At 40.8% G+C, this 13,106-nt stretch overlaps 1 protein-coding gene across 2 annotated transcripts in view; it reads right to left on the reverse strand.

Annotated features, from left to right (window-relative positions):
• Nucleotides 1-13,106, reverse strand: part of sfl (N-deacetylase and N-sulfotransferase sfl) — a 755,463-nt gene that overhangs the window by 122,362 nt on the left and 619,995 nt on the right. The window lies entirely within an intron of this gene.

Raw genomic sequence — 13,106 nt, forward strand, 5'->3', positions numbered from 1 at the left:
GCTCTCTCTCTCTCTCTCTCTCTTTTCTTTCCCTCTTTCTTCACTCTTTCTCTCCCTCCCACCCACCCTCTTCTCTCTCTCTCTCTCTCTCTCTTTCGGCTGGCTCGCGCCCGGAAAGATCCATGGCGCGTGTTCTCACATATAAGCTTTCAAGTACGCTGGTAATCTGGTCCGAGAGATACGGAACGTCATCCTATCGTGCATCATGGCGTGGCCGCATGCCCGAAGTAAGCCTATTAGAGCGCGGGCTTATTAGAGGATGCCATCTGACCCAAATTCCGCGTTCCTATTGGCCAGGGGCGTAGCGACGCGCGGATAGACTTAATACGAATTTATGATAACGCTTCGGGGCTCGCAGCCCGGCTATGCTCGATAATCTTCCTGCAGGAATAGCGATGCCGGCGACCTGGCTGATTCTTCCCGCCTACCTGTCCACCTGTCTGCCTCGCAGATATCGCGAGGATATTCCACACGGAGTCTTGGCGATGGTTACAACGTGGACCAGAGCCTGGGACCTGATGCTGCTAGAGGATCGGCAGAGACAATGGCGGATCATCTTTAGCGCGGTTCTAGGGAAACGCGTTCTAGAGCTGCAGCGTTCCCTCCTGTTGCGTTCGTCGATTCAGAAACGTTCCGTGTCCGTTGTTGCAGACAATCCAGCAGAAAAGTTAGAGAATTTTTACGCAAGCTGAGAATATACAGGATGTCCCAAAAATGTCTCGCAATCCGGAAATGGCGGGTTCCTCGGATCATTTGAAGCAACTTCTTCCTTTACAAAAATGTTCTCCGAGGCACCGTTAACGAGTTATTAACGAAAAACAGTGACCAATAAGAATCGAGTACGGCTGACGCGAGGCGGCCCAGCCAACCAGCGCACGAAGCCCAGTACCGCTCATTGGCCCGGTCGTCTCGCGCCAGCTGAGCTCGCTTCTCATTGGTCACTGTTTTTCGTCAATAACTCGTTAACGGTGCCTCGGAGAAAATTTTTGCGAAGGAAAAGGTTGCTTCAAATGACCCGAGGAACCCGCCACTTTCGGATTGCGAGACATTTTTGGGACACCCTGTATTGGGCAGATTGTATTGCGAGTTCCGACAAGGTACAGGAAAGACGACTGAGACGAGCTGACTGACTTACAGATTGGTTAAATTATAGTCTAATTAGATAGTATTAAATTATAAATAATTATATATAATTAGTTATATTTATAATATAAATAATATAATTATTCATGTTTATGTATAATAATTATATATAAACTAATTATAGATAGTATTAAATTATATAAATAGGTGTTTAGAGCATACGTTGATACATTCTTCCGTCAACAAGTTTGCTAATGACCGGAAGTAGTACAATGTGTGTATTCTAAAACGAGGAGCTCGTTACGAAAACAGATCACGATAATTTCCGCAGGAAAGAATTTTAAAAGTCATATTTTTGTCGGAATCGATGTAAATTGCAGTAAGTAGTGTTCATTGTTTCGCAGATATCGCGCATACATTTTGCATACGTTTGCATATATTTTCCATATTAATTTTGCGCGATGATCCGCTATCTACTAATAACGCGAGCGAGTCGGTGCGATCTTGAACGCTAAATTAGTAACGGCAGAAGGAAAAAGGTTGTCCTCTGTTCGACCAAAAATGCCTGCGTTTACAGCAGCCTCCCTCTCGCACGCGCACCGATCTCGTCACGACGTAATGACACGAAGATACTCGAATCTGGCCACGATACGCGCTAAATGGGACACGCGCGTACACAGCGTTCCACCCCAGCGGAAGCTCTTTATTACCGTCGATGATCGATCGCTCCTGCTTTCTACCTTAATCGATATTTCCTCGAGAGCCGGCGTTGTTCTGTTCGCTTTCTCCCTTTCGGCCGTTCTCGGCCGAACCGTCCCCCGCGATCGTTTAACTCTTTAGGGTTCACGTGGGTTGGGAATCGTGTAATGTGGCCTCCGAATTGCTTGCGAATCGTTGTACATATATGTATACATATATGTATATGATACACGTGAAAAGGTACAAGAGAAAGAAAACGTAGATTGAAGGACGTGCAAGGGTTACTATAAACTGCTGTAACTTTGTGAGAAAAAATCGCAGCCGAGTATCTTTTTTTTTATATTATAAGGAAAAGGTCGAACTTTGTTCCAATGTAAACGGTATATCGGACAAAAATTGTCCAAAGTCCATGCAATTCGTCGAACTCGACGAGTATGTAATATTCAATATGACGAACATGGCCTCGCATTTAAAGAGTTACAGTAGCGAAGGCGCATGGAACTTGAAATCCGGGTACATTATCTGGAAGTAGAGGTTTCAAGCTTTAATACAAAAAAAGAGTCATTGTTCTAAGGTGATTTTTCACGGTGCTATCGTCAGTCGAAGTTGACCATTCGTCAAACTTGGCAATTTTCGATATGACAAACATGGCCTCGCATTTAAAGGGTCACAATGGCGAGGATGCATCAGACTTAAAATTCACAGTACAGTGTCTGAAAGTAGAAGTTTCAGGCTTTAATTTAAAATAAGAGTCATCATCCTAAGGTGATTTTTCACGGAGTTATTGTCACTCGAAGTTGGCCAATTTATATCCATTTTTCTATGCTCGATGTCACGTGGCCTTCGAATTGCCTCCGAATCGTGGCAAAAAATTAGAAATAAAAAAGTTAAGTCATCGTTTTTATTCTAGCATTACTATGTATTCGTATTAATGTACACCGGCATGCTGGCGCCGCTGCCTCTTTTGCCGACAGCCCCAATTTCTACAAAAACGAGCCGCGAGGTTCGAAGAATCGTGTCTCAGCGCGACTTAGTATTCTCGGATCTGCGCGTTTCGATCCCGACCCGAAACATTTCTCGGAGAAATTACTGTATTCTGTGCAACTTGACTTTCATTTCCCTTGAAATCGCATGCCCCGATGAGTCAACGGAGACCCATTCCGGCCGTGATTCTGGCCATTCGAAGGCTCGATCGCCGGGATCGAGAGACTCCGCTACCGTAATCTTCGTCCCTCTTCCCGTAAGCGTTTACCATAACGATTACCGACGCTCGAAATTGGGTCGACGCGCGGAACTCGAGCCTGCGGCTGGTGCTCTTTCCCTCTTTATTAAAACTTGATAACAACAATAACAGTGAAAGGAGATTGCCTCGGTCATCTATGCCCGGACCGGGACGTTTTAGGCGTATTCGGTTTCGAGATTGCGAAGCCAACGCAATTCTGGATGCTCTCGGATCAATGTCGGTCCTCATCTTGTGCTCAGATCTCCAAACACTAAAAAAATGCTCGCTACTACGAGTTAGAATCGAGTCGAAATTTGTGCGAACCCTAAAGTTGCGATCGAGGGGCAGCTGCAGTAAATTCTCTCCAATTGTCCTAATTCGCGCTCAGATTGCGCACAAAAAATAGACAATTTGGGAAGAAGAGACACGATTATTCGAGTCTTCTGACTCGCTTTTTTATTATTGTTGACAATCGGCAAATATAAATTCTCCCCAAATGAAAGAATCTCCCAAATTTCTGCGCGCATTTTTCTTCCCATTTTAGTGCGCGATCTGAGCGCGAATTCGGGAAAAATTACCATAAACGGTAATGGACAATTTGGGAAGAGGAGACAGGATTATGCGAGTCTTGCGACTCGCTTTTTTATTATCGTTGACAATCGGCAAATATAAATTCTCCCCAAATGAAAGAATCTCCCAAATTTCTGCGCGCATTTTTCTTCCCATTTTAGTGCGCGATCTGAGCGCGAATTCGGGAAAAATTACTATAAACGGTAATGGACAATTTGGGAAGAGGAGACAGGATTATTCGATTCTTGCGACTCGCTTTTTTATTATTGTTGACAATCGGCAAATATAAATTCTCCCCAAATGAAAGAATCTCCCAAATTTCTGCGCGCATTTTTCTTCCCATTTTAGTGCGCGATCTGAGCGCGAATTCGGGAAAAATTACCATAAACAGTAATGGACAATTTGGGAAGAGGAGACAGGATTATTCGAGCTTCGCGGCTCGTTTCGAATCGTCGCCGATTGTCAACAACGATAAAAACGAGTCGCGAGGCTCGAATAATCGCGTCTCCTGCCCCGAAATTATCCATTTCTGTTTCCACGTCGAGTGACGATTGGAGAGAATTTATTGCAGCGAGTCGACAAGCCGCGAGCAGGCAGAACGAAGAATTTCGAAGATGCCAGGGAGGTGAACGAGCACGATAGTCGACCGAACGAGGGGTTAATCGTCGCCAGTTCGAGCGCCGAAGCGCTTTGACGAAGCCAATGGATGAGGCCTAATGGATCGCTGGAATTATTCAGAGCGTGGTTCGCGGAATTCGACGCTTTAGCTAACGACATCGACCTCAATCGTATGATTATTTAAGGCAAGGTACACCGTCGCTGTACCTGGGTCAGGCTACGCCAATGCGCCTGCGAATCTCTGCGAAGTGTTCCCCCGCACCCGGCCGCGCCGAGCTGCATCTCGTGAATATACAGACACGACCGCGAACGGATACATGCTTCTTGAAGGAAAGGAATTCTTAATCGAGCGGTGCCGGACGCTATCAAAATTTTAGGCCGCCGACACTCGCGCTTGCTGCCCCTTGCTGCAACCATTTCGCCTCGATCTTCGCCGACTGTTTCTCGTTCAATAGTAATTAGTGGATTGCGGATTTTCATGCGAGATCAAAATTATCTGCATCGATTGCGAGAGAAAGAAAGCGACCTGCAGGTTCACTGTTTCTTTAATAATAATGCATTTAATTAATTAATTTAATTTAATTTAATTTAATTTAAAATAAAGATTTTAATTTAATTTAATAATAAAGATAATGCATTGACACATTTGGAATTCTTGACGTCTTTCTGCTACCGTAAATTGCGATTATATAACTAGTAGTTATTTCTAATAATTATTTTCAAATGGCTCTGCAGCGTTCTCTTGAAATTTATTCAAGTGTCAATTTATTTTTCTTCAAAAAGAAATTTATGAAATTTTGATGCATTTGATCATTGGCGCTTTGGATCACTCCTGGATTGACTATAGCTTGAAAACATGTGTCCGAGGTATAATTATGTTCTACTATTTTCTGCTATTAGGCTATAAACGACTGCACTGATTAAACACTGCCTCAAAATGTCTCAATTTTTGTTTTCGAAAAAGTAATATTACCACCGGAAAGACTGAAATAAACAATTAATTCAACGTACTTGAAACTAAGATATCGAGTTCCAGTAAAGAAAATAAATTTCTAGAACGTTCAAATTGTATTCTCAAATTTTTAGGTCCCAATGGCACCGTCACTTTTTCCATGACAATTGTTTGAAAACTGAAAAAAATCCGAGTGGCCCTGACACACGCGTCTCGCACAGCGAGCGCGACACTGTAGGGTTAATTTCGAGCACGCGATCCCGATCACTTTATCTCCATTCGCATGATCTCCTTCGTCTAAAAATGTTCGCCGCGGGACCGAAGCGCGTAAACATTCTCCGCGGTGCAATAATCGCGACACAGTTGTTGAGCAAACGAAAATCAAATTTCGCGGAAACTGCGGAGCCGTTTGCTTCGTTCCGAGCGAACTGCGGGACAAGGAGGCGACATGCAATTTTTGCGAAGCGAACGACTCGCACGGTTCCTCGAATCGGGTTTTCTTGGCACGCCGCGTCCCCTCCCGACGACACCACCACCTTCCATCAAATATTCTAATTCGAGCGTCGCGGAAGAGGACACGCGTAAAGGGAGTCCCGGAACGTCGGGGCGCTAATAAAGGCATTCGCGGGGTGACGCGAGCCCCTCGGAAGGCAATTTTAGATTACGGTCGCCATTGTCGCCTATCAACAGCCGATTAAATTACACCGAGAATTGGCTGGAACGTGGCACCGTGAAAGAGAGTTCGAAAATGAGCGGGACGGGGGTGGGAATCGCCTCGAATTACCGCCTCGTGTGGCACGGGCCTCGTGCTTTTCGTGCGGATAATCGAATTACACCCGAGGCGGTTCCCTTCTCCTCCCCCTCCTCCCCCTCCTCGAGGCGATCGCAAGCTTCTCGATAGGTGAACAGGATGGTGGGTAATATGGTAGGTAAAAGTGCACCTTTTCTTGACGTCTGCGTTATTATTCATACTTTCTTGCTGGAAGTTGGCTGCTGTTCCTAGCGATCCAACTAGAAACTTCGAACTATATTGTTTCCGGTGGATAAAAAAGAAAATGCGATACGAATGAAATTGACAACGAAATGGATAAAGCAGGAGGAAGCAGAAGAAACGAAGGGAAACAAATTCGATGCAAGAAGAAGGAAATTGAGAGGAAAGCGAGGTACGAAGAATGAAAGAAAATGTAAAAGAACAATACAACAAGGAATTTGTTAGAATAAGCAAAATAAATTTATTATTTTATTTTATTTTACTTTATTTTATAGCATATCAGATTTCTGAAATACGCGAAGATAGATTTACTATCTTACTTTATTTCATTATATTTCACTTTATTTTATTTTGCTTATTTTATTTCACTTTATTTTATTTTATAGCATATCAGCTTTCTGAAATACACGAAAATAGATTTACTATTTTACTTTATTTTATTATATTTCACTTTATTTTATTTTGCTTTATTTTATTTCGCTTTATTTTATTTCGCTTTATTTCATTTCACTTTATTTCATTCATACAGCATATCGGATTTCTGAAAATGCATATTTATATTCCTTTTCATATTTTAGTCGACGGAGGCAATTTTTCTATAACTTTGTTTATTCCTAAATAATGTACGAAAAGAAGAATTTGCGTGAAATCCGCAGTCCAGTGATAATTCTTTAACCGTTACCCTATTGCAAGTTCGATATCGAAACTCATACGATGCGAGACTTTCAGAATATTTCCGTCGGAATTCCTATAAATTCTTAACGTGGCCGCAACCGTTGCGTCTACGTTCGACGAAACAACGTTTCCGGTCTGCCGGATCGAAGATCGCGCGGATTCCGCGTACCCTGGGGCTAAGGGAACTCGCGGATACGCGATCAACAGCTAACTCTATTCGCGGAACTACTGTTTCGCCGAGTTTGCAACCCCTAAGAGGCCGAGCTTGCTCGCGGAATCGCAGAGGTGAAATATTCCAGGACGATACGTCAACATCGCTGAAATCTCAACTCGAATCGTTTCCATTATCCTTGCAGGATCGGAGCTTTTAACCGCGAAAATTTCATAAAATCGAAGTATTATATCTTATTCGATTAAACGAAAATTTCGAAGCGAGGTTATTTAATCTTAATAAAACCAAAAAAATCGTCGATCAGCGTAAAAATGAATTTTTGGAAATTAAATTTGAACATTTGAAAATTCTCACCTCATTCTCACCTCTCGTCCGGTTCGCTGAGTGTTAAGAAAATTAGCGAGATATTTAAGCTGACCATAAGAACGGAACAACAGAAAAACGTTCGACGCTATCGGCAATTATTCGGTTAATATCTCAATAACTATTTATTATAGACCCTATTTAGTGTAATACTTTTAATCCGGGACGAAATATAAACCATTCTATTTAAAAAATTGAAGATGCCGTTCGCATTTTGCTGAGAAAAGCAAGATAACGTTAAACTAATTACAATTGCGTACGAACCGTCGAAAACCGTGCAACTTCTATCCGAACCATTTTTTCGTACGACGAATATTTTACGAGACTGGCCGCCCGTATACGTATTTAACTCTTTAAAATGTCTCGCAATCCGGAAATAGCGGGTTTCTCGGATCATTTGAAGCAACTTGTTCCTTTACAAAAATGTTCTCCGAGGCACCGTTAACGAGTTATTAACGAAAAACAGTGACCAATAAGAATCGAGTACGGCTGACGCGAGGCGGCCCAGCCAACCAGCGCACGAAGCCCAGTTCCGTTCATTGACTCGGTCGCCTAGCGCCAGCCGAGCTCGCCTCTCATTGGTCACTGTTTTTCGTTCATAACTCGTGAACGGTGCCTCGGAGAAAATTTTTGTAAAGGAAAAAGTTGCTTCAAACGACCCGAGGAACCCGCCACTTTCGGATTGCGAGACATTTTTGGGACACTCTCTAGACGGTGCTGCTTGTGAAAGGATTAACAACGATTCGACTCAGGGTCATCGGTAATATTCGATTAGTATATTTCCTAAGCACGTGATAATATAGTTCGTCGAAACACAAAGAAGCAACAAGTGACGAGCGATATTTTCTCGAACGCCGAGCGCGACGATACAACCTCTGAAAATAAGTCCCCGGTTGTGAAACGGGCCGAACAAAAGTTAATTCGCCGGTTAACGGGTTAACAACCGAACGAGGACCGCGACCAAGTTTTCGGAGCCTCCGAGATCTCCAGCCGGCTTTCAACCCTTTTGTTCAGGGCCGGGCAGGTTTCGGAGTTTTAGCGTTTCGCCGTTTCCACGGAGTTCCATGCGGACAAAGTGCGCTCGGATGATGGATAGGTCGCGGAATAATGGCAGCGCAAGCGGTTCCCGCGGATCCAGGTAGCTTAGGAATTGACGGGGCCCGAAATGCGCTGTGAATTTGCAACATCGCGCCGCGCTGGGGATTATTGATCATTCGTACGCGGCGGTGAATAAACTACGAGCCCGTATGCAAATTCATATTTTAGCGGATTAATTTACACCGGTGTGTAACGGGAAGTTTCGTTTCGCCGACGGTTTTATTGAATTCGAAATAATTGAAGCATGGTGGCACGCGCGCGTCCTCGCACGTTCCTACCGGCTCTGATAACATAATGTATATCCGCGACCGTTCTAATTCGCGATTCTGCTTTTGAAATTACGATCGAGCCGCACAATGCACGGACATATATTTAAGGGATTTAAGTCACTTTTTGACCAACAATTGATCGGGCAACAAATTTTGCAAAAATTCTGATTTTCCTGGACGAAGTCGAATTGAAATGAAAATCATTGGACCGCTGAGAAATTTCATAGAAATTAATAAATAAACGATTTTGTGTTTTCATCGATATATTTTACACGATTACTTACTTTGCAGCGTGCAAAAAAGATAATTGAAACAGTAGAGACGAGATACTTTCGAATCACCTCGAAGGTCGAAAGTTCAATTATATATATATATATAAGTACGAAGACAAATAAGTTCAAGTACAAACGAGAATTTGTGTAAATAATTTACGAGAATATCGTGACGATATGAATTTATTTCTATTTATATAATAATATGAATATAATATAATATAATTAATATAATATAATTATAATATTCATATAATAATTCATGTAATAATATGAATATAATAATTCATATAATAATATGAACATAATAATTCATATTCATATAAAAATATTCGTATTATTTATATATTAATAAAATTAATAATTTTAATTATTTAATCAATTAAATAATATAAATATTTATATGATAAAATATTATAATTCATACAATAATCAATAATAATCCAATCGAGTTTCTGCCTGGACTTCAGATATATTTCAATTAATTTCGCCGATCCGTTACAATCAGAAAAAAATTAAATTATAACATTCAATTTTCCTCCAAATATATTCAATAAATAATTTGATTTTCCGCAAAGAATTCGCCGAGAGAGCTCAGTCCTCGACAAAACAGATACACTAATGTCTCCCTAATTGACGCTCAGATTGTCCACAAATATGGACAATTTTGGAAAAGGAGATACGATTGTTCGAGCCTTGTGGCTCGTTTTTTATGGTTATCGATCGTCAACAACTATAAAAACGAGTTGCAAGGCTCGAATAATCGTATCTCCTGTTCCCAAATTGTCCATTTTAGTGGACAATCTGAGCGTCAGTAAGGGAGACATCACCGTACTCCTTAGAAAAAAGAAAAGGACACGAACGAACATTTTGGGTTCCGACATCCGACTGCAAAGGGTTAAACAATTGGAGCAGGCACCCTCGCTTCCGAACAAATCCTCTACGAATGAGCAGGCGAAGCTGATTAAAAGTTAACGAGCTCGGATAATCAGGCTTCCGAAATCGGCTCACCTGCCGAACCGACACGAGACCCCATTAACCTTCTCCGAGGAACGCCACGAATGGCTCCGAGAGATCGGCGCGGAACAGCCGCGTCTATTTTGCGGGACGCCGAGGCTCGCGTGCGCCGTCCACGTTTCCTCGATCTTCCAGAAGCGTAACAGTCGGCGTGCGTTTCCTGGCCTACGACTATCGACGCCAGATATAAAAAGAAAGGAAGAAAGGCGCGGCCGCACGAACCAGTCCGACGAGAAAAGGCCAGCTCGGGGCTGGCGCCCTGCGATCGAACGGAAAGGGCGCCTCCCCCCCTCCCCCACCGCTCGGTTCTTCCGGTAATTTGCTAGGGCCGCCCGCCGCGCGAAACTTTTCCGCGTCTGAAAAATTGCTCGAAGTTTCGCCGTTCGACCGGTTCCGGCGCGGCGGCTCGCCCGGCCAGATGAAACGATACTCGGTAAATATCGTCGTGCCGCTCCTTTTTCAACGGCCCCGCTTTTTCATTATGCGCACTACGATAGCCTTGACAGATTCCCTGGAAGCTCCTATCATTTTCCCGGGGTACTTTGATACATCCGAGAGCGTTATCGCCGCGCTGCGGATGCTCGTTGTACGCTCGCCGTTTCCAGCAAGCTACGTCGCCGGAGGATTTGATCGCTCGCGATTTTTACGCGAGGAAAATGTCTTTCCGCGCGCGACGCTTCGACTGCGAAAAGGTCCGCGCGATTAAAGTAATCCGTCGGGATGGCGTAAAATCATTAAGCAGCCAGTTTATTTCGCGCCGGATTTATGCAGCAGTAAAAACAGCTGTTTCGTGTTGCCTCGTGAATGTGAAACGCTGCGTATTCGTGCAAGCTGTTCGCTACTTTTTATTGTGATGTTCGACGAGAGGAATTTTATTGAATAAATTTCGTATAAATGTATGAATGTACTTTTGTAAGTTCGATGATCGCCGATCAGAAAATTTGAAACGTGTCGAAGCGACACCTAATAATGAACCTAATGATTATGCGATCTGATTTTTCTTTAAAATTTATAATGGTAATTTGGACAAGCAATCCTTGAGGGACGTTAAAGAATATAAATTATAAATAATATAAATTAAAAACGATATAAATTATGAATAATATAAATTAAAGACGATATAAATTATGAATAATATAAATTAAAGACGATATAAATTATAAATAATATAAATTAAAGACGATATAAATTCTAAATAACATAAATTAAAGACGATATAAATTATAAATAATATAAATTAAAGACGATATAAATTACAATCGATATAAATTCTAAACAACATAAATTAAAGACGATATAAATTATAAATAATATAGATTATAAATAATATAAATTAAAGACGATATAAATTATAAACAATATAAATCACAAATAATATAAATTATAATATAACATGAATTAACAAGACCTCCAACACTTTTTCCACTACAACGCAAAAATCGAAGCACGATATTCCCGGAAAATCTTCGCAAACGAAAAGCGGCGACGCGACTTTTCGTCGAAAAATTTCGGTGAAACCGGAACCGGCTGGCCTCCGATGAAGTCTCCGTAGAAATGAGAAAGAAATTGCGCGAGGTTTCGCGGCGTTCTAAGCGAAGAGCGTCTGCATAGTGTTGCTCGGGCCGGTTACAGGCTGACGACATCTACTCATGTTACACGGGGCAAAACGTTCCGCGCGGAAAGTACCGATTAGGATCCATTAGCGTCGCCGTCCCGGCCGAGAAATTCCCGCGGCTCTAGCGAGAAAGCATGCATACGGAAAACAGTGCCACGCCTAGCCGCGTGCATTCGGATGGCTCGAATAATTAAACGCCGCGATCGAAGCACTACTTTCTCTTCGCGTGAACCGTTCACGTGTATACGATTAATCGGCGACACGTACGAAACGCTCGGTGTCGCTTTCTTTCCGAGTTTATCACGCGAAGACGCATTTTGATATTCTTGAAAATTATTGTAATTATTGCAATTATTACGATTATTCCAATCATATATATTATAATTATTTCAATTATTACGATTATTAAAATCATAATTATTACAATAATTGAAATCATTACAATTATTGTAATCAGTATAATTATTTCAATTATTACAATTATTAAAATCATTATAATTATTACAATTATTTCAATTATTACAATTATTGAGATCATTACAATTATTGCTATTAATACAATTATTGCAATCGTTATAATTATTACAATTATTGTAATCAGTATAATTATTTCAATTATTACAATTATTAAAATCATTATAATTATTACAATTATTTCAATTATTACAATTATTGAAATCATTACAATTATTGCTATTAATACAATTATTTCAATTATTACAATTATTGAAATCATTACAATTATTGCTATTAATACAATTATTGCAATCATTATAATTATTTCACAATTATTACAATTATTAATATCATTATAATTATTACAATGATTGAAATCATTACAATTATTGCAATTGCCGAAATTACGAAAACTCTAAATAAAGAAATTCTAACGGACTTCTAAGTTTAAGTGAAAGTGATTCTAGCTAACTTCCAAGGTTAAATAAATTCTAACTAACTATATTATTGCTAAGATTTCAGGCATTAAATGTATTATTTTTATACATCGATTACTGCTTGTTATTATTTGTTGCAGTTCTTCTACCAATACGTATTCGAATTGCAACACTTTTACAACAATTTTTTGGATAACATATATACATACTATATGTATATAATAAGCACACAATTTTTGCAATATTCTTTCACAAGTTTCACGAAGCATTAACCTCTTCACATACCATTTTCTTCGCAGTTACTGCGATTAGAAATTGTTCGATTGCAATCATTTCTTCGAGGAGAAAGAAAATCGATGCTTATTGTACGCTTAAATTTACCTGAATGCTTAAACAATGATTACAAGAGATTAGAATTATATTATATTATAGAAATAATTGAATTACTAGGAATGATAAATAATAATAAATATTACCAGAAATAATTTAACTACCAAAAAACGAGTCGGACTCGTGAAAGTACGGCAAAGGGTTAAATAATCTCCGCGTTCGTAATCCAGCGTACAAATCTGGCGCCGCTATCGCGCAACACTCGGT

The sequence above is a fragment of the Megalopta genalis genome, chromosome 12 (assembly GCF_051020955.1).
Source record: "Megalopta genalis isolate 19385.01 chromosome 12, iyMegGena1_principal, whole genome shotgun sequence".
NCBI classification, from domain to species: Eukaryota; Metazoa; Arthropoda; class Insecta; order Hymenoptera; family Halictidae; genus Megalopta; species Megalopta genalis.